The sequence below is a fragment of the Pan troglodytes genome, chromosome 19, assembly GCF_028858775.2.
Source record: "Pan troglodytes isolate AG18354 chromosome 19, NHGRI_mPanTro3-v2.0_pri, whole genome shotgun sequence".
Classification (NCBI taxonomy): Eukaryota; Metazoa; Chordata; class Mammalia; order Primates; family Hominidae; genus Pan; species Pan troglodytes.
In genome coordinates this window covers 58,009,776-58,029,206 of record NC_072417.2, presented here as the reverse complement: position 1 = coordinate 58,029,206, position 19,431 = coordinate 58,009,776, and the positions used below count along the sequence as shown (strand labels likewise).

At 40.4% G+C, this 19,431-nt stretch overlaps 1 protein-coding gene and 1 long non-coding RNA gene across 8 annotated transcripts in view; one reads left to right on the top strand and one right to left on the bottom strand.

The window, feature by feature from the left end:
• The window catches only part of MYOCD (myocardin), a 131,323-nt gene that overhangs the window by 32,174 nt on the left and 79,718 nt on the right, over positions 1 to 19,431 (top strand). The gene's annotated exons all lie outside the window — the stretch shown is intronic.
• Positions 3,664 to 5,706, bottom strand: LOC104002916 (uncharacterized). Its single transcript, XR_001710948.1, has 2 exons — positions 5,664 to 5,706; positions 3,664 to 3,990 (listed from the first exon to the last, which is right to left on the bottom strand). It is a non-coding gene; the product is annotated as an uncharacterized LOC104002916 (long non-coding RNA).

Genomic DNA, 19,431 nt, shown 5'->3' with positions numbered 1-19,431 from the left:
AGGGTCTTGACTTTATTTTGATTTCTCTCTCTCTCTTTCACTGTTTTCCCTTCTCTTCCATCATCTTCTCCTCCTTCTCTTTCAAAAGCAACTCAAACTGTAAACTCATAAAACTGTTTCTATCTCACTGCGAATATTTGCTTTGATAGTAGATCGTGGTATTATGTATTCCATTAAACATATTTCAAAAAATAAATGCAACAGAGCCATTCTCTGGTTACAGCAACAGACCCACTGTGACGGGGTTTATTTATAAGTGAGCAGATAACTGCTTTTACTCTGAAATCATCATCGATGTCAACCATGGCCGACCAACTGTATTTGAGTGACCTCGTGATTAAGGACAAAATTATGCTACAGCAGCAGTAAGCTCTGAAAGTTTACATGTATGAACATGTTTAGTGATATAAACTCATTTGAGAAGCCAAAGGGTGTGCTGGTTGAGTGCGTGGGTCTCGGGGGCCAGACTAGCTGGGTTTTTCATAGTGGTCTCTGCTTACTAGCTACATGACCCTGAGTGTTAGGTAAATTACATAATTCTCTGTGCCTCAACTTGCCTCACCTGAATAAAGAAGATGACTATAGGGTCATTGTGAGAATTAAATGTGAAGTAGAGAACTTCAAAAATGCCCAGGCCTTAGAAGGCTCTTACAAAACATTTTTCTATTATTAATATTGATGTGCAGTGGGACCGGCGGTTGGTCAGTTTCTCTGTCTCAGTTATTTAATCGGTAAATGTTGAGGTTGGATTAGGCAATGTCTTAGACCCCTTTGGTAACATTTTATCATTCTCTGAAAACACATAAAGATTGACTGGGAACAAGTGTAACTGTGATTGCGCTGTGTGGCAATTGTGTGTGAAGGAGAGGCAGTTTTACATGAATGTAGTAATTTGTGCTGATTTTAAACTAATCGCATTTTTACAGTTTTTAATCTTCTCATGTTGTTTATTCAACATCTAATCAGTGTCACTATCAACAGTTCTCCTCCATATCAATCCTTGTGTCCTACAAAACACACAGGGAGGTACGTATGTGTGCCACACACAGACACACACAGCCCTCAGACATAAAGGATCAAAAGTGGAGAGAGAGATCCATGAATGGATGTTGCTTCTAAAGAATCATTGTGTTTCTTTTGCTTCTCTCTCTCTCTTTCTCACTTCCCCATCTTAAACCGCGCAAACAGAGGCAAAGTCTGGCAATTGCCATGAACTTGACCCCACCCCCACAAATATAACCTTGTTCAGTTTAGCAAATAAAAATACAGAATGCTCAGTTCAATGTGAATTTCCAAGCAATAGTGATTACTTTTTCACTATATAGCAGTACTTGGGACATACTTTTCTCTGAAATCCAAATTTCACTAGGCCCTGTTATTCTTTTTGGCAACCCTACCTACAATCTGAGTGTTTTTTGTTTTTGTTTTTTCTTTCTGAGACGGAGTCTCGCTCTGTTGCCCAGGCTGGAGTGCAGTGTCACGATCTCGGCTCACTGCGAGCTCCGCCTCCGGGGTTCACGCCATTCTCCTGCCTCAGCCTCCTGAGTAGCTGGGACTACAGGTGCCCGCTATCACGCCCGGCTAATTTTTTGTATTTTTAGTAGAGATGGGGTTTCACCATGTTGGCCAGGATGGTCTCGATCTCTTGACCAATCCGAGTGGTTTTTGATCAACACTTTCTGCTGCCCCATCCAATATCCTATCAAGCTCTTGAGATTCTCTGGGTCCCCAAGGACTCCCCAAAATGCAAAACTTGTACTTTAGGCATGAAAGCAGAAAACTCCAGATGGGGTGGGGGTACCATGAGAATGAACCCTAGGTCCCCCAGAGTACAGCCAGCTTATGGGTGAGGAAGAACATGGGAGCTTCACCTCTGGTCTCTGGTCGTCTGGCAAGGAGGAAGATAAGCTCAGCAGGCAGGCCGGTGCTCAAGCAGCAGAGGCTCCAGAGGTTGGAGCTGTAGTTAAAAGAAGGCAAAGAACATGCAAAGCAGGTACTCAAGAGGCTGTGGCTGACCTCAGGTAGTGGGACCCACCCCACTGTGTTCTTCTACTCCAATAGATGCAGGATCAGGCCCCTGGTGCCTGTAATTGGTTGCTTGTCCTTTCAGAGAGGGCAAGGGACATCTCAGCAAGACCCTGCAGTCATCTCTCTCTGTCGTTTCTCTATTCTCCATCCTTCAGACAACCTAAAAGGACGACTGATTCCTACTTTAAGCTAAATCCTCAACATCTCTGGCACTGAATTTTCTCTCTCAGGAATTGAGGTTAGCCTAAGAAGTCGGCCCCCAAGATTTTTATCATAATGGACAGTACTGAAGACATTTTCACCATGAGCTCGAGAGAAGCCCAGACTATCTACCTTCATTGGCAATTAGTTTTCTAGTTTAGAACAGATAATTTAACCTACAAGAGTACCTTTCCCATGATATGTAATATTTATGTATGTATATATAATTTAATTCACCTTTTTAGATCTCATTTTTACTTTCTACAAAATAGAGGGTTTTGACTGGTTTCTATTTCAAGTTGCCTTTAGCCCTAAGATTCAATACTTTTCCAAGGGAATGGCCCTAAATATTTTTGTAAATGCTTGATCAAAGCATTACATATGAGAATACAATTTAATGGACCTTAAAAAATGAACATATTTTAATTTCTACATGGAATGTAAAAGTTAAAGGAACATTTGGGGTCTGGCTCAAGCCACCTGCTTGAGACCATTCCTGTCTCCTCAAGTCCAGCTGTATTCGATTCACTCACAGCTCCCATGCCCTTCCCTCACCATCTTAATCACTATAGCAAGAACCCCAACCCCCACCTTCCCTGCCCTAGTTTTATTCATAGCTCTTATCACTATTGGACAGACTAAACCTTTTACTTGTTTATTTGCTTATTATTTGTCCATAACGACAGAAATTATTACTTGTTTATTCGTGTTTGGTTTTTACTGTCTTTATTCTCTAGCACCTAACATAGTTTATGGGGTATTTTCCAGTCATTTCACATCATCTATGCTTGGCACAGAGAAGGAACCCATTAAATATATGTTGAATAAATAGGTTTTATTCTTCCTCTAAAGTCTATTCAAAAACATCAAAAACAAGCAATATAGGTTTATTGTTAGATGTGTGTTTGTGTGTACTAAAACTAGAACAAAAAGGAGAGGAGTGACTATAAATACAAAAGTCAAAGTCATAGCACAGTGGGAGAGGCTAAATAAGGAGGTAGGGGTGTAGCCGAAAGGTAAGAAGCAGGTTATCCCTATTGTTCTTAGGTTAGGCAGTAGTTGTGTCCATGTGTTATTAAGCAAATTAATTAAACAAAGGTCATCTATGGCTCAATGACGATAGTGTGACAGTGTCGTGAACCAAGGATTGTGATTAATTCAATTCTGTGTACCCAGGATACTTTTTAAAATTATATAAATTCTTTAAGACCAGGAAGAGTGGCATTTGTCTTTTATCTGCTACAGCATGTGACAGAAACAGTTAGCAAGATTGTGTCAACTTGGCTTGAACCAGATTGAATGTGCTCTATTCTAATTGGATTAAATTGAAGAATAACAGAAGTGCAGGGCAGAAGCAAAATGCTCCACCCAGGGTTAGAATTTTACATGCTTCAAAAAAGCCAAACCTGAATAGGAGATGCTAGAACAGACTGTTTTTCATTTCCTTTATTTTCATCTAATTAGCAAGGCTTCCCGAGCATCTAATGAATGGTGAACAGGTATCCCACATCTCTGTCCAGATCAAGGGGGAGGAGCCAGCAGGTGCATTTCACAGGTCTCTGCTTTCCTGGTTCCATTCCTTCTGTCCCGTGGGCCAAGTCACAGTGGGAGCCCAGCTGGGACTCCGTGGTCTTGGGAATATGTTTATATTCCCAGGGCTCTCTGGGCCTCTGTTTCCATATTGGTAAAATGACTCATGGTCTTCACATCCTCATACTTCTATGAGGGAAAGATCTTTGTAGGATTATTAAGGGTTTCTTTCTGAAAAGAAAGAAATTAGTGAACCTTTATTCACTGTGTGGAAATGGATTACTGGATCTGGTGGCATGTGAGTTGCATAAGAGTTCTTGCTTACGCGTGGAGTAGTTAAAAGTTTTCGATGAACACAAATAGGATTAATAACAACAACAATGACCATTAGCCCAATAATAGTTTTGCAGCCTTATGATGTTAGTACTTTGAATTTCTATTTTATTAGGCAGATAATGCTTATATGTTTCAGAATAGCTAGTAAGTCAAGCTTTACTTAATGAGATTTGGATCATTATTCTTAGATAAAACAGAAAAAGGTGTCCAATTTTTGTTAAAATAAAATGTATCATTTATCCCCAGAAATTTAGAATAAATAAAACTGTTTTGTGACTTTTATTTTTCCAGAGCATAGCAAAATGGAGAATAATGTCTTTCTTTTCTCCTGCTGGTGAGGGAAGATAAGTTCTTTCTTTTCACTATTGGGGTACTTCTCTTATGAGTACAATCCCTCTGACTCATGGATGTTTGCTGTATTCAGCTACTTTAGATCACTAGAGAAGAAATTGAATTCAAAGTGAATTAAGCCACTGTAATATTGTAAAATGTATGTATTGGGTTCTCCTAGCTCTTACTTGGTTTGTGCAGCAATGATTAATGGATACACAGACCCTCAAACACTTAGTATGTCTTTATCAGCAATCCCTTCTGACACCTCTGTTTGAACTACTGCATTGAGTAAGTTTTCACTCCTCAACTTGTGTCTCCTTCCCCTTGGCCTCTTAAGTGGTACGAAAGCATCAAATTAGTTGTTTCTCATAAAATATGGTCAAATAACTCCAGGCAATATCCTCATTTCACAGGTGATGTGAAATGACTAGAAAATACCCCATAAACTATTCTGCCTTTTCTATTTCCGGAAACACTCTCCTTAGGAAGCCAATCTTGTTTTCTCCTGACTGGTTGGGCTGGTTTTTCAGTCCTAGGTAAAGTTCCACAAGGAACTTTCTGTTATTTATTTGAGACTTACTGCCCTGTCTGGAGCTTCTAAAAAATGATTCCAAAAAAGTTAAATCCAGAAAATGCTGTTCAACATTAATTGAACAATAGTTCAATAGTTCTTCTCAATACATTATATTTTTTGTCATTTGTGTTCTCTTTCTGTCCTTGTCCAGTTGCATAAAGATTTTTACAACATGATAATCAGAGTATATACATAAGTTTATACTCAGCCTTTTTATCAGTTAGTATAATAGCATAAATATTTTTCAAGCGGCTACATAGCAACATAGTTTTTGCTTTAAAGACTGTATAATATTCCCCCAAGTGAGTATATAGTAATTTACTAAACCTTTTCCACTTGTATTGGAAAATTAAGCCAGTTATAACCTTTATATTATAAATAACACTACTATGAAAATCCGTATACATAACACTACTGTGAAATCCTTCATGTAAAGAAAGAAAATATTTTCCTCCCTTTGGATTGTTTTGTAGGCTACTCATTATTTCGAGTAAATGCCTAAGTGTGGGAATAATGGATTTGAATATTTATGAGCTGTAATGATGGCTAGTGTTTTTGGAGCACTTACAATGTAACAAACTTAACTTTAGGCCTATTTCTATTTGGCGATGAATGCTTGTCCCTACTGTACAACTAACTCAGAGTAACCTTGGGTACTTACCCAATGGTGGCTGGTATCTGATGAGCCTTTCATACCTTTTCAGTAGAGATTGAAAAGGAAAATGAGTAACAGTTGCCTAATGCCTTTGGAAACTTCCATGTGGTCTGCTATTTAGGGACCACGTGTTACCAAATATGACTCATGCCTCATCAAAAGGGAAGAGAAGAGGACTAGGAGTTACTGAACCTATTATCTGTGGGCACCTTTATCATCTCATTTAATCCTTACAAAAATGTGATTATTCCTATCTTAGAGATGAAGAAGCTGAGGCTCAAAGATGTTAGACAACTTGGAGGCCAGGTATGAACATGTTTGTTCCACTGTCCCATCATGATTATCTCTATTATAACCTACAGCTCCTTTCCTTCTTTCCCTGCCCCACCGCATAACCATACACACATACCTGACCCAGTAGATTTAATGTGCCTCTTTCTGGGCTACAACTCCAGGCATATATCCAATTACTGCTATCGTCCTTGATTTCCTAAATAGTGATTTATCAAACTAGTTGTTTCTAGTACTTAACCTATAAATTACACATGCCATTCCTACAAAGTCCCAGGGGTTTTAATAAAACTTGACTTTTTAAACTTCAGTTTATTTGAGAAAAAAAAAATTAAGAAATTTTTGAAAGGCAACAAGAAGAAGAGATTTGCTCTAAGACATTAAACATAGTTATATAAGAAATATCTAGGAGTTAGTACCAGAAGTAAAACAGACAATTATTATCAGTGGATGAGAACTGTGTGTATGTGCATGCATACACATATATATACTTATGTATATACGCATAGATTTAACCTCTGATAACAGTGGCTGTCCACTATTTATCTACAATAAAATATGTAATGGGTTTGTTGAGAAAATTGACTATCTCTTTGGAAATAAGTAAATTGAGATATTTTATGATATACTTTAAAATAAATTCCATGTGGATTAAAGAGCTAAGGAAACCTATAAAATATTTGAAGAAAACAGAGGAGAATAATCTTTTCATCTCAGTGTAGGACAAGCCTTCCCAAGCTTATGGCCATAGCCAGGTTAGAAATAAAAATGGACATATTTGGTCACTTAAACACTTTAAAACTCCACATTAAAAAATCATCAAAATAAATTTAAAATCAAACTGTAGATTGAAAAAAATACTTGAAAATATACGTGAGACAAAATTATTAAAAGGACTTATATGAACAATAAGATTTAAAGCAAACAACCTAAGGGAAAGACAATTCAAGGGGGAAAATAATCAGTCAGCACATGAAATATACTCAACTCACTAGCGTTCAAGAAAATGCAAAGTGAAAGATCTAGATACTATTTTTTAAAAACTTCAAATTAGCAAAATTTTAAAATGTTGATAATATCGAGTATTGAATAGGCCTGAAGACATAGATACACCTATCGTGTTGGTGAGCTATCCATACTGTAAAGTCTTAACAGATACAATTTTATCACAGTTTATAGTGCCTAACCTAAAAAAAATTGAAACAGAATAAACATCATCTGTAAGGGAACGATTCATTAAATTACAATATATTCACAGTATAGAATACAATAAAACACAATGCAAAGCAAAAAGAAATGATAAAATTCTATATAAACTGATGTGAAAAGATCTCCAAAATGTAGAATTAATTTTTTAAAATTCAGGTTATAAAACAATCCGGCAACATATTTTCATTTATGTTTTTTAAAAAGTATTGGCCAGGCACAGTGGCTCACCCCTGTAATCCCAGCAATTTGGGAGGCCGAGATGGGTGGATCACGAGGTCAGGGGATCGAGACCATCCTGGCTAACAGGGTGAAACCCCGTCCCTACTAAAAATACAAAAAATTAGCCCGGCACTGGTGCCGCAAGCCTGTAGTCCCAGCTACCTGGAAGGCTGAGGCAGGAGAATCGCTTGAACCCAGGAGGCGGAGGTTGCAGTGAGACAAGATCACGCCACTGCACTCCAGCCTGGGTGACAGAGCAAGACTCCATCTCAATCAATCAATCAATAAATAGTATTTATATATAAGTACACAGAAAAAAGAAGTTTCAAAGATATAAGTAGAACTGTTCGTTATGGTATCCATGGGTACAGAGAGCAAGACCTTATCTTTCCTTTACCATTTGCATCTTTTAAAATAAAACTGTATTCGTATCTACATAATTTTTAATATGCCTAAAACATAAGAAGAAATTGACATCCTAATGGTGGGAAAAAAAACGTATCTGTAAGTCTTTAATAAAGTAGGCAAAGATTTAAGTGAAGATTTAGAGGACGTGGACACTAAATAAAATTTGATTACATATTTTAATCCTCTTACTTGATAAAGAATACAATTTTAGACTTAGCACCCTCCCCCTGCGCGCGCGCGCGTGCGCACACACACACACACACACACACACACACACACACAGAAATGTCTTGACCATAAGACAGTAAAAAAAGAAATTTCTTTTTAAAAGTTAAAAAACTTTAATCCCAACAAGTTGAGAATCAAAACATACCAAAAGTGCTAAAGCACACGCATGGAAAAAAGCCTGGAAGGATCCATTCCCAAAATGATTAGCTCTGGGTGGTGAGATTATCAGTAATTTTTAAATTTTCTTATGTTCTTTCTTATATTCTTGATTACAATTATCCAGTATCTCCTATACTGAGTATTATTTGCTTTTTTTTTTAAGATATGGAGTGATGGGGAGTGGGTTAACAATACCATATTTACATAGCAGCTAAATCAGGAGTTGGCTGAGGCCATGGGAGGTTTAAGTTGTTCTCAAATTCTCATTAATCCTGGGTCATGCTCACAACTCAAACTACAACCAATGAAACTTGCTTCTCAACTAAGAGACTGAAAACCCACAACTCTGCTATTAATTTTTGTTGGAAAATCTCAATGTATATATGGTATAGGTATGCCATCTGGCTGACTTGGCTTCAAATCCTGGCCTCCATCCTTATTGATTGTATGATATGAACTCAAGTGCATGCTTTTAAGCTCTCAACCCTCTACTTTTCTATGTGTAAATGTGGAAACAAGAATGCCTCCTTCATTGGAAATTTTTGAGGTTTTAGTGGAAAAGCATATAAAAAGTGCTTGACATAGTGCAGGGATGTGCTGATGTACTCAATAAATGGTAGCTATCTTATTCACACATGAATATTAATTATACTTTAATTCACACTATGCAGCCATAAAAAAGAACCAGATCATGTCCTTTGCAGGGACATGGTTGGAGCTGGAGGCCATTATCTTTAGCAAACTAATGCAAGAACAGAAAACCAGATACCACATGTTCTCACTTACAAGTGGGAGCTCAGTGATGAGAACACATGGACCCATAGAGGGGAGCAACACATACTGGGGCCTGTCGGAGGGTGGAGGATGGGAGGAGGGAGCAGATCAGGAAAAATAACTAATGGGTGTTAGGCTTAATACCTGAGTGATGAAATAACCTGTACAACAAACCCCCATGACACACGTTTACCTGGGTAACAAACCTGCACATCCTGCACATGTGCCCCTAAACTTAAAATAAAAGTTAAAAAAAAAGTATATAGGCCGGGCACAGTGGCTCACGCCTGTAATCCCAGCACTTTGGGAGGCCAAGATGGGCGGATCACGAGGTCAGGAGATCGAGACCATCCTGGCTAACACGGTGAAACCCTGTCTCTACTAAAAATACAAAAAATTAGCCAGGCATGGTGGCGGACACCTGTAGTCCCAGCTACTAGGGAAGCTGAGGCAGGAGAATGGTGTGAACCCAGGAGGCTGAGCTTGCAGTGAGCCAAGATCGCGCCACTGCCAGCCTGGGCGACAGAGTGAGACTGTCTCAAAAAAAAAAAAAAGTGTATATTAATTCTCATATCAATGTTTATATCAATATGCTTTGATATGTTAATTTACAATTATTTATGTTATTATAAGATATCATATTGATTCTAAATTCACAACGACCAGCCTCTCATGAATTTCTCTTAAGATTCGCTGCCCAGCTATTATCATTTCTCTTTCTTTTTTGTTTTTTTTTTTGAGGTGGAGTCTCACTCTGTCCCCAGGCTGGAGTGCAGTGGCACCATCTTGGCTCACTGCAACCTCCGCCTCCCAGGTTCCAGCGATTCTCCTGCCTCAGCCTCTCGAGTAGCTGGGACTGCAGGCGTGCACCACCACGCCCGGCTAATTTTTGTATTTTTAGTAGAGATGGGGTTTCACCATGTTGGCCTGGATGGTCTCGATCTCCTGACCTCGTGATTTGCCCGCCTCAGCCTTCCAAAGTGCTGGGATTACAGGTGTGAGCCACCGTGCCCAGCCTATCATTTCTTTTTACCCCAGATTGTGCTTGAGAGTTATGAAGATAATTATTGTCATTATATAACTTATATTGTATTTTGCAAAGTGTTTTATATATCTAGCATCACTTATTCTTTTCCTTTCAAAAAAAAGAAAACTGAAAAGGCATAATAATTAAACTTATTCTCCGGTGAGGTGTGGTTTTTATTCTGGATCTGGTTTTTTGATGCCTCTGAAGACAGTGCCAAGCCTTGTCTGGGTCTCAGCAAGATCATTACATGCTATGAGGACCAGCAAAGGCTCATGGCTGAGCCCAGATCCTCTTCTCTTATAATTGAGAATGCTGTTCTGTCTAAATATAAAACCAAAGAGAGAGAGAGAGAGAGAGAACAAAGTTTTGAGGATAGACAGCTGGAGGAAGCCTGCCAAATTATAGCACCTCTTATTTCTTTGATGTATTCAACTCTCTCCCCCACCAAAAAAGATCATATTCATTAATATTTTTATTTTTTGTTTTATTATTATTAGTTATTATTATTATTTGAGATGGAGTCTCACTCTGTCGCCCAGGCTGGAGTGCAGTGGCACGATCTCGGCTCACTGCAAGCTCCACCTTCCGAGTTCATGGCATTCTCCTGCCTCAGCCTCCCAAGTAGCTGGGACTATAGGCACCTGCCACCACACCTGGCTAATTTTTTGTATTTTTTTAGTAGAGATGGGGTTTCAGTGTGTTAGCCAGGATGGTCTCAATCTCCTGACCTCGTGATATTTTTCTACCAATTCTGTGAGATTACAAGTTTGATTGTACAGATGAGGTTACTGAGTTTCCAGAAACATTAAGAAATTGGCTCAAGGTCACCCAGCAGATTCAGACCTAGAACTCTCGTCTCGGGGCTTGCAAAACCAAATTTACCACATGGTCCCCCAGAGAAATGCGCAGCCCAAGGGAACATGGTCTTTTCAGATAGGCAGATACCTGGCATTTAACCTATTTCCTCTCTCAACCTAACAGACCGTCTGCTTAAAGCTTTTTTTTTAATTTTATTTTTTATTTTAACATGGTAGCCATCTGCACTGGCTTCAAGATTGAAAGAATTAGATGAGAAGGAGAGATGGAAATTCAGCAAATGTAACTCAGGATTGGCTGGGAGAGGAGGACAGAATGAGGCATAGGGATAGCAAAGGAATCCTTGGCTTAGTAGAAATGCAGCCTTCACAAAGGATTGTGTTCTTATCACATAGATTAGAGCATGACACTACAGAATGTCCCAGAGACAGAAAGTATTCTCAAGCATCATGTTTGGTTGTTTCAAAACCTTGTGTCTAACAGTAGAGCCAGGATTATTTTCTAACATTTAAAGAATGGTTAATATACCTACATTTATATATATGTATATGCATATGTTTGTATATGATATATAACATATATATAGTATGAGAGAGGTAAAGATTATCTTTGAGGATGCTCTTTGCAGTGGTATATGTGCTACAGTAAAACCGAGGGAAAAACTGGAGATGCTTAACAAAAAGAAAATATTTAAATACATAAAAAATGGGATTTAACATGCACTTTAAATATCGTGTTTTCAAAGGATCATGAGATGCAAAGATGTTTACAATGCAAGAAGGAGGTTTCAGAATTGCATATGATATAGTCCCAATTCTTGAGAAATTGTAGGGTAGGTACCTTTTTATATCCATGTTCAGGTATATGAATCAGAAGAAAAAAGGCAAAGTATTAGCAGGTGCTGCTTATCTCTGCAGACTTGAATTCCTATTAATTTTGCCTTTCATCCTGAAACTTTTATACATTTTTCAAATTTTCTATAATGAACACGCACTTGTTTTATAGTCAGAAAAGGCAATACATGCTTTAAATGCTATAATAGAATAGTATATATCACAAGCTTAACTTAGGCTCTCAAAAGAACGTAAACCTGTATTCAAGAACCACAGCCCCATGGAATGAAGAGTCTCCTCTTAATTTTAGAAGAACTTCTTTGCCTCATAAAATACACCCTTTCTTCCAAACTCTAATTCCCCTTTATATCTAACTCTTATTCAGCTACTTAGTGGATGCCCACGGTTAACCTCATTAATCTTCGTATGGTAATTTATTAGGGATAAAGGGCTCTTAATTTGACCACTATAATTACCCTAGAGGTGAGTATAATGACGTCTGTCTTACAGGGATGGGAAACTAAGGTATAGAAACGGTAATGACCTGCCCGAATTTGCACATACAGCATGGTGAAGCACTTGAACTCAGATCTCCTGGCACCCAATCTTGTGGCCTCTCTCGATGAACAAGCGAACACAAGAAGGCGTAAATCTGAGTCCCTTTGTCTCAGGCATCTCTGCAGCAATAGCTTTCAAGGAACGCGGGTCAAATGGCAGGTCCTTTTCCCGGAGGCCCCTCCCACCGGCCCCGGGCGTGTGTGCGCGCTGTCTGCTTAATTCACTCATGGCTCTGTGCCACTGAATACATAAACAAGTGGGGAAAGCCTCAGAGAGGAATCTTGGTGCCCAAATGGAGCAATTTGTCTTCTGAAATTATTGTTTGAAATTGTTTATGTCAGTTGCCGAGTTTCTGTTCTGTACTTCAGGGACCTGTTTGTGATGGAAGGAAAAGTTCCCCGCGGCTGAACAGCCACGCTAGTTGAACACTTGTAGTGACAGTGTTGTCAGCTGCTTCCCAGTCCTCCCTGACTTGGAGAGGGTTTTGATGAGGTTCCCTACACCCCAATAGAGCACCCCAGGAACTATCTGATGCTCACATGCCTGCTGCGTGTGCTAACTAATTTAATCCTTACAGCAATCCTGTAAGGAGGTACTGTTCTTACAGTCCTCCCATCCATAGAAGAAGAAACCAAGCCTCCAGCGCTGAAGGAGCTATCACAAAATCCCATGCCTTGTAAATGGAAAAGCTGGGACTTGATCTCATGCACCTTTGGATTCTAAGTCCATGCTTGTGACTGCTACCCTGTACTGCTTCGCACAAGTATCCGAACCAGTCAGAGCTGGCTTGAGCCATCTGACTTTGCCACCCCATCCTCCCGGAGAGCATGTGAATTGTGGATTCTGCCCTCTTAGTGACATCGTAAGGCATTTCCACTTGAGGTTTTTCTTCCCTATTCCTCTAGTGTCTTGAGTTATTTTAACATGAAAGCCTCAAGCTCACAAACCTGGCAGCTTTGTGAGTGAGAGAGAATTCCTTTTGAGGCATGAATTAGTCTTCTTCAAATGTTTTGACAAACTGAGAGTGTGGTGCTTAGGGAAAGAATAGCTTCGCAGTGTTCGTGTGAACAGACATCTTTCTAAAACAACTTGAGCCCATGCGTGAGGCTCAATCATTGAAATCACTGCATGGTAATTCTGAGACCGAGCCTTTTGGCTTTCAGTATTCTCTTGGTTTTGACTCGCCAAATGCCCAGCACTAGATGCTGGCCTGAATTCATATCTCTTAATCTCCCTAAAGGAAGCAGAGCCGGGACATCCCTTAGGATGAAGAAAGAACAGTGTGTACCTGGTCTCAGCCCCCGCTGCTTGAGTGCTCTCCTGTAAGAGTCACTGAGGCCAGGCCAGCCCAGCACCCCCCAGAGCTCACCTTGTTCCTTGAGACCATCGAGGGCTACCTCAGTGACCTGATCATCATTTTCACCTCGTCCTCTCTGAGTACTCCCTGCAGTAGATGAGCAGACAGTCAGGCCTATGTTATTCTTGGTCAGTGAATACAACAGATAACAGCATGCAGGGCAACATTTGGCTAGGGAACAGTTATCATTGGTACCTGGAATCAGAAGGCAAGGAGCAAATTGAGCTCAGGCATTAGCACTCCACACAAAAATCATCCCTGGCTCTCAGCCTTGTTTGGGAAATGTGGCCAGGATTAGGGCAAGACCGACGCAGATAACCAGGTCTCTCATTTCACCTTCTCCAAGCATTCTGTCAGCCACCCTCTTCTCTTTACCGGGAAATTTGATGCTTCTGTACCCCAAAGAGGAACATGTCAGACCCACAGATGACACGGGCCACTGGTGGGGAACAGTGGCTTTGTCCTAGAGTCAGATAATGCCAGGCAAAGGAAAGAATTTGGTGGGTGAACCATGCATAGGAAGAGCAGAGGAGAGTTGTACATATGATGTGTGCCACACAGTATCAGCTTCCAGCTCTGGAGGAGACCAGAAGCCTCTGATGGTGGTCCTGCTTGTTACTTTCTAGGAAGTTATCCATTCATCAGCCAATAGCTTTCCCAAAGACCTATGCCTGGTAGTGTCCTTGAAGGCAATAATGTCAAGGTCAAAGATTACATATAAGGATGCGTCCAGCTAAACCTAGGGTAGGATTCAACAGAAAAGGGAAGGTGAAAGACTAAATTATAAACAGGTACCACTGCCCTTTTCGCGGAGAGAGTTTTCAGGGGGCTCATGCTCTGTTGTATCCAGGGTTTGTGATCTTGACCTGGCACCATATGGAGAGGATGCATCATAAATAGCCATCCAAGCTGCTGTTCAACACTTCTTAACCCAGGTCCTAAGTATGATAACTGCCATGTGCATTCTGTCAGAAGTGTACATTTTGCTCACTTTTACAAACACCTGTATCCACATACCCAGAAGTCTTTGATTGGTAGAACAGGATTTAAAAGTAGATCTCAAAGCTTTACCTGGTTGTGCTGATAGCTTTCTGTCACCACGGGATGCCCCTCTTCAACAATTATCATATGGAACCTCTTTGTTTGCAAATAATAGAGAATCAAACACTAGAAACCCTGAACAAGCTTAAGCAAAAAGGAACACTTATTATAAACATACTGGGGTATCTCATCAAACTGAACGACAGGAATGTATTAGCGACTTGGGTGGAAATAAGCTGGAATTGGGGATTTGAACACTCTCAGGCTACTCTTCTGGCCGTCTTCTGTGCTCCATCTTCTCCCGCAATATTGACTGGCTTTGTTTCCCAATTCACATGGGTGAAAATGGCCACCTCCGACTGCTATTGAATTTTCTCTTTCAGTCCCATTTCCAAAATTCCTAGGGAAAAGCTCAGTCTGCCTTGAGGGATGCCCATCCTCAGAACAAAAACTAGGACTAGGAAGAGAGACAAAAACCATGTGGATGGCAGAGGAGAAAAGCATTTCCTATTAAACCCAGTGGAAAACCGTTTCAGAAGAGAATAAAAGGGAGGCATCACTGGCTTCCCCTCCTTTCTTTCATTTGTCCCTGTCACCAACAACTTTACTGTCAGTACCTGTCTCTGTCTTCCTCTGTCGCTTTCTCTCGTGCGCGTGCGCGCCCTGTCTCTCCCCCTCCTTCTCTCTGTCTCTCATTCTCTCTTTCTTATCAGGCCTGTCAAGTCTTTCGGGAATGAAAATTACTCACACATACACAGATACACACACATACACATACACATACACATACAAGCTGTTGTTAAGTAGAACTGGAAGGAGGCAAATTAAATGCTGTGGGCCTGACAACTCCTTTTATTTATTTGTTTGAGTTTCCTGGGAGAAAAGGCCAGACAAGCTTCCCTAATTCCCAAACTACATGAAGCTCCTGGCATGACACTCCCCAAATTGTAATTATTTGTTTAACATCTTTCCCCCTCTCTAGGCTGTAAACTTTCCATAGGCAGAACTTGTGACAGTTTTATTCACAGCTGGATCCCTCATGTCTAAGACAGTGTTTGGACGTACAGTAGGTGATCAGTAAATATTGAATGAATGAAATGAATGAATGGACAAATGAATGATGTTAGCATGTTCACCTTACTGGCAAATTCCCAGATGAAGACATTACTTCAAAGCCTCCTGGCAGCCCTACCAATTTGGCTACCAATAATCATAGTAATAGTGCTTTTGTTGTTTTCAAAAGTCTGATCAAAGAGTGTGTCATATAAGTAAGTCTAATTCACATCTCTCTCTTTCTCTCATTCTCTCTCTCTCTCTCCATTTTTCATGAATTTATTATCAAGACATAGCAATTCTTTTTTTTCCACTTGTTTCTCAAATTTGCCCTCTTTTATTTATTCCCAAGTGGACTTTCTTCCTTATCCATGGATCATGATGACAGTCTCCAAACCAACCCTGTCTCTTCCCATCGTCTTAGCATCAGATGAGTCCTCCTAAAATGTCAATGTTACTGAGTTACTTTGCTGCTCAAAAACATGCCAGTGTAGCCCTCTTTCTACAGGAGAAAGTGGAACGTAGCATCCATGGCCCTCTTTTTCTGAATTCCTAACTCCTGTTACAGTGTTATCCCTTACCACTCCCAAATAGGAACCTTTTCCTTGAACAAGGCAATGTCCAGGGGAACACTACATATTTTATGGAGCCCTGTGCAAAATGACAGTGCAGGGTCCATTGTTCAACAATGATTAAGAATTTCACAATGGTGACCGGGTGCAGTGGCTCATGCCTGTAATCCCAGCACTTTGGGAGGCCAAGGTGGGTGGATCACAAGGTCAGGAGTGCAAGATTAGCCTGGCAAACATAGTGAAACCCCGTGTCTACTAAAACATACAAAAATTATCCAGGCATGGTGGCACATGCCTGTAGTCCCAGCTACTCGGGAGGCTGAGGCAGGAGAATCACTTGAACCTGGGAGGTGGGGGTTGTGGTGAGCTGAGATCATGCCACTGCACTCCAGCTGGGGAAATAGAGTGAGAATTCATCTAAAAAAAAAAAAAAAAGAAGAATTTCGCAATGGTGATAGCACCTCATTAAACCAAGCACAGGGTCCTTCTAAAAATAGGGCTCTTTCACAGCACAAGTTATACACTTATGAAGCCAGCCCTGGGTAGGAAGTGCCATGTTTATTTCAGATTTAAGATTTTATTCATTTTGGGCCAGGCATAGTGGCTCATGCCTGTAATCCCAGCACTTTGGAAGACCGAATCAGGTGGATAACTTGAGGTCAGGAGTTCGAGACTAGCCTGGCTAACATGGTGAAACCCCATCTCTACTAAAAGTAGAAAAAATATTAGCCAGGCATGGTGGCATATGCCTGTAATCCCAGCTACTCAGGAGGCCAAGGCACAAGAAATGTTTAAAGCGAGGAGAGAGAGGTTGGCAGTGAGCCAAGATCACACTACTGCACTCCAGCCTGGGTGACAGAGTAAGACCCTGTCTCAACAACAACAAAAAAAAGCAGAGGGGCTGGGCACAGTGGCTCACGCCTGTAATCCCAGCAATTTGGGAGGCCAAGGCAGGTGGATCACTTGAGGTCAGGAGTTCAAGACCAGCCTGGACAACAGGGTGAAACCCCATCTGTACTAAAAATACAGAAGATTAGCCGGGTGTGGTGGTGCATGCCTGTAGTCCCAGCTACTCGGGAGGCTGAGGCAGGAGAATCACTTGAACCCAGGAGGTGGAGGTTGCGGTGAGCCAAGATCATGCCACTGCACTCCAAGCCTGGGAGACAGATTGAGACTGGCTTAAAAAAAAAAAAAAAAAAAAGTTATTTTATTGGTCAAGAATACCCTTTAGCATCTTACCCATAAATTTCTCACTTGAAAAGTTCTTGAAAGGTTCAGTTCTTCTGCCCTTAGTAGCCTTCTACATATATGGATTATTTAATAACATGTTGCCTAACACTTTAGTTAACTCAAGCGTGTGTATCTTTTCTCCATCGGAGTATATATGCCTTAAATTGCTTTGCATAATTCCCGGTGTCTAGAGGTACCTCAACAAATAGCAAGGAATTGTTCAATACTATTTGAGAACTTGAATTTGTAGATACACACACGAATGCATGAGCACCAGGCTGGCCTGGTGATCCCAAAGCCTTCTGGAGTCACCATAGAAGTAATAGCTGTTCTAGTTGACATTTCCCTCTAAAGGGTCACTTTGGTACCCTGCATTTCACCCTTAACCTCTTAGACCCCTTGGTGAGATATGCTTTACAATCTTGCAGCGTTTTCCTGTCCTTTGAACATAACATTAAGAACTTTTACAAGAAATATTGTAATCTCATGGGAAAAACTTGAGATTAAGAGGAATCTCAGAGCCCTGAATTTGGAGACTTACAAAAACAGACCTTGGTCAAAAATGAAGCCAAGTGGCATGAAATGTTAGCCCTCCAAGGAGCCTTTGACATCATCAGCTCATCTCTCTTGCTTTACAGAGGAGGAAACTGAAGCTGCAGAGGTGTCTCAGCCAAAGTCATATGGCTATTTAGTGGGAGGAACAAGGGCTCTTCTCCCAGGCTCTTATGTGACTTGCAAGACATCCTGCCAATATATCAGGGCAGAGAGAAATTTGAATGAACTTCTAGTCAACACTTGTAGGCATTTCACCTGTGTGCAAAGCAGAAATTGAATGTAGGCCCAGTTTTCTTTTTAAGACACTTTGATTTTTCACAAAATTCTGGAATTTGGCATCTAACTGTACCGCACTCGAGTTATAAAGAAGGTTTCCATTTAGACACAGGGCTTATCGTATCTGCAAAACATGGACACAGTCTAGAGGCATGGGAGTACAAGCAGCATCATGGGTCTGATGAAATGATAGCTCTTGTAGTTGCCAAGGGCACTGGTTGCTAGGCAGGGTACAGAAGAGTCTTAACAGTAGCCAAGAGTCCATTGTAAGAAAAGGTGCTGCAGAAGTGGTGAAAGCCCACCACCATCTGCTGATGGAAAAGGAAGGGTTCCCTCTGCTGCTGTTGCCAAGGGAGCTGGCTCTCTCCTGGATTTGAGAGCTTTCCAGTGCTCTGGAGCCTTCAGTATCCTGCAAGAAAGCTTCGAAGGACCCAGATGGGTTGGGAGAAAGAGCCATGTTGGTGTAATGGCACTGTAATCTACATCCGCTCTTTGCTCCTGAATAAAATCGTTCATCTATTCTCAAGCAGTATCTCTTAGGAGGTTTGAGATTTTTAGAACCAAATCATAAAAATAGCACACCGAAGTTGGAAGGTGTTTAGGGGACCATGCAAACCGATGATTTTAAAACATAGAGTTTTAACATTTTGTGAGAGGTTTCGCTTTTGTTGTTCACCTCCATGCTATTTTTTTCTTCTTTCCGTGTAAGATTTTTAGCTAAAAAACACTACACTTTCAGTAATATGTTTTAAAAAAAATTTGAAACCACCTATTTCTAACCAAGTCCTTCCCTTCATGAGTAAAGAGTCTGGAGCCCAGAGAGATGAATTTCTTGCATTATTATTATTTTGATGTGTTGCTAGGAAAAGACATGTGGGTTTACTCAGTAAAATCTGGGGAGTTATTTTCACCTTCCCACATAGTCAAGGCAGAGCCATTCCTAGAGGGACTAGAATTCGTGGACTATTTAGAAGAAATAGAGGAAGATGGCTTTGTGGGTGAGGGATGTATGGCTGGTACAGTGACTCCTCATCTTTTATTTTTGTTTTATTGATCACTCTTTTGAAATAAATGTATATTTTCTTCTTTCCCCAAATGATAACTTATTAAGTATATAATAAACAGAAACCATTTTATCATTTCGTTAAAAGTTTAAATATAAATTAAT